Here is a 3,345-nt window from a genome sequence, read left to right as displayed (position 1 = left end):
ATTAATCATAAATTCACTTATAATACAAAAACGAATAAAATGGAAAATAAGAAGGTGAAACCCAAGTGTATGTAGGAAAGTGATATGATAACAGGTTAATGGGATGATGAAAAGGAAAAAGGTGGATGAAAATATGACATTTCTGAGTCCCAACATCCTCCCCAACTGAACTTGTTGCATGTCCTCATGCAACCATGCATGGGTATCTTTTAAGAACATTTGGCATATTGAACTTTGGCTTTACATGATGATGTCTTAAATGTTTCCAGGATATGTGAGAGACATTAGTAACAATTTACATTTTCTTATGGTTGGTTCTTGTGTGACAACCATGAATATGGTTGGTTCTTGCATGACAACCATGAATACAAAGAATGTTGGTTCTTGTGTTAACAACATTCATTTCATTTTCTGTTCTCTTTTCTTCAATAATGTAAACACTCACTGGAAATCATAATGTGCATAAGAAAGCCCTTTTTGTAATATTAATGAAGCATGCCAATATTGCGTATGAAACAAAGTGCAACAAAGTATCATTGGAAAATAAATGTTGGTGAATGGTAAATGGAGTGATAGTGGTGAAGAAATGGAATCATGGAAGTGAATATGTAGTGAATGTATTTCTCCCCCCCTCAACTGAATTGGTTGCATGTCCGCATGCAACTTAACATGGCGCATGAAAGGAAATGTAGCATGGTGAGGGAATTTTCCAAAATATTCAAGTTAGCATATAAGGAATTGCATGATTAAATATTAGAAAACAACATACCTCTACTTACCCAAGAATGATGAATTATGCAATAGGAATGTAACTGCTGCTGCTGCTGGATCAGGAAAATGTGACTGATGAAACCAGATCCTGGAGAATGAAGGAATTTGAACTGCTGATGCTGAATCATGGAAAAGATAAATGCTGAAAGTGGTACTGTGGTACTCTCATAGATCAGAATGCATACTGCTGTAATTGCTGAGGGAGTCACGAAAAAGTGTATAGTCTTCACCCGCTACAAACCCGATGGTACAATTCTAAACATGCGAATGAATGTGTCGATGTCGAGCATGAATAGAAATCATTGGATTACCGGCCATTGATGTATGCCGTTAACCAATGCGAGGCAACTCACCATTGATGTCAATGAGTGCCAAGGTACCAGAGTACATCTTGCGAAGTGCGAATGGATGTGTCGAGGTCGAGCCACTTGTAAGATCTGAAGATCAAGGGACATTGATGTATTCCCATGATGGCCAGCGAGAGAGCTTGCCATTAAGGCATGCAAGCCTCTAGGTACTCAAAATGAACTCTAGTCTATTTCCCAGATAAGGTGCTAGTGTTGATGGGGCAAGACTTGTTGAAAGGTGGGCCTTAAGGAATCCCACATCAGTCAACGCAAGTTTGTAAAAAAAATTTTGGTAGGACTATAAATGGAAAGAACCCATGGACAAGCAGTGTGGATCAGCATGGCTAGGAAATCAAGGCAATGTAATCATGGAAAGGGAATGAGTTTTATTCAGAAGGCAAACTAGAAGGCAAAAATAAACTGAAAAGGATAAATGGATGTATGCGATTCAGAAAAATAGGTGTGCATGAAGTCGTGAAAGATAAGGTAATGAAAAATGGGCTTCAACATCAGGATGGTTGATCAGCTTTGAAGGAGAAATGTTACAGTGTCACAGCATGGATAATGGAAAAAGTGGAAATGTTGGTGTATCAGCATGGTCGCTGTGTAACAGCAAACATCAAGAGGCACAAATAGTTTCTGGATAACAACAAACGTCATGATGTTTATCACGAGTTACAGCTCCTTCAAGCTGTTTATCAAAGCATGTTTCTCAAAAAGTTCTGTGATCTTTGAAAATCACTTCAGCAGCAAAATGCTATCATTTCCGAAACCTGTCGCCCGCGCTGGTTTCATCATCGACGGCTGTCAAAGTGACTTCAAGAAAACAAATTAGTGTTAAGCGTAAAAACATGCATTCGTATTGTTTTCAAGAATTTATTAAAAAGTCCATTTGCAATTTTCATGGTTTTTTTTTTTTTTTTAAGAGAAAAATTAAACAATCGAAAATTTAAATATACAAATAAGGAGGCTGGATAGTTCAATACAAATGGTGGACTGCTACCAAACCAATGGAATGTTCGATTACTATACTACCGGATTAATATGATGAGAAGCCTACTAGTGCTACTTCTCCTTGGCATTTTCAATATTTGACATTTTATATAGTTTCCTCATTATTAGATCTCTAAGCCAGACTGGTAAATAATACAAGATCGCAGCAAGAGTGGAGTATCGACCGTAAGAAAACCAAGCGGGTGGTTTCGTTTTCTAAATGGCATCCACAGTTTTCTCTGCAAAAACGACTGTTGGAGTGTTGCCAGGCTGTTGAGAGAATTCAATCTGTTCATAGATTGCCTTTGCAAAAGGTTTGTAGAACCTCCACTTTGGATTGTTCTTGTAAACAGCTGAAGAATTAGCCCCAATATTGGATTTGATTGCCCCTGGAGCCACTGTGATAACATCTATCCCAAAAGGCTTCAATTCAACTCTCAGAGTGTCGGATAAAGAATGAACAGCTGCTTTGGAAGCGGCGTAAGCACCAGCCCACGGTCCAGGAGTTCGGCAAGGATGTCTATGCGCCCATACTTGTCAACCACGGCCCGCACTGCGTTAGCTACTCCCTGGTCTGAGCGCACATCGACTTCCAATAGGTGCAAACCAGGATGCTTGTCGAGCCGTCCCATGGATGCCAGGGATCGAGCCGTGGCCACGACTCGGTAATTCCGTTGAGCAACCGCAAGAGCCAACGCATGGCCGATGCCTACAATTGTGCATCCTGTGATTACAACCACATCCTGTTGCTCTGCCATGGAAAGAAACGATCTGGGTGTGTCAATAAGAAGCAATCCCGTCAATTTTAAATTAGCATCAACCTTTAGAGTTCATGGAAAATACGTTGCTGCAATCTGCTGAGTGATCCCTAATTAGGTATGAGAATTAATGATGGAAGAGAATCCCAGCTTTCGAAATATGTAAACAAAGAAATAAGAATTGCGCTTTCATTTATTGGTTGCTTATCGTTTTGGTTTTGGTTTGTTGTTGCGGATTGCAGGTTTATGAACAATGGGCGGAGAAATGGGTGGATACTGGTGCATGATGGGAGGATGGTCTCTCCAGCGTTTCTATAAACAGGACATTGATGATTTTATCCGTAAAGCTGTCAATATGAGTTTTTTAAACGAATAAATTGGGCATGGAACATATTGTTTCCCAGAAAACTCAAGAGAACTTCAAATGCGGAGATAGCAAAGCAGAGAGTGAAAATGATCCTTTTTTTCTGACAGAT

At 39.6% G+C, this 3,345-nt stretch overlaps 1 pseudogene; it reads right to left on the bottom strand.

The window, feature by feature from the left end:
• Nucleotides 1-2,183: 2,183 nt before the first annotated feature.
• LOC149173589 (short-chain dehydrogenase ptmH-like) lies at nt 2,184-2,869 on the bottom strand (annotated as a pseudogene).
• Nucleotides 2,870-3,345: the final 476 nt, after the last annotated feature.

Source organism: Pinus tabuliformis, chromosome 4_2 (assembly GCF_031772625.1).
Source record: "Pinus tabuliformis cultivar Carrire ecotype Pingquan chromosome 4_2, CPIR1, whole genome shotgun sequence".
Classification (NCBI taxonomy): domain Eukaryota; kingdom Viridiplantae; phylum Streptophyta; class Pinopsida; order Pinales; family Pinaceae; genus Pinus; species Pinus tabuliformis.
This window is presented reverse-complemented; position numbering and strand designations above follow the sequence as displayed.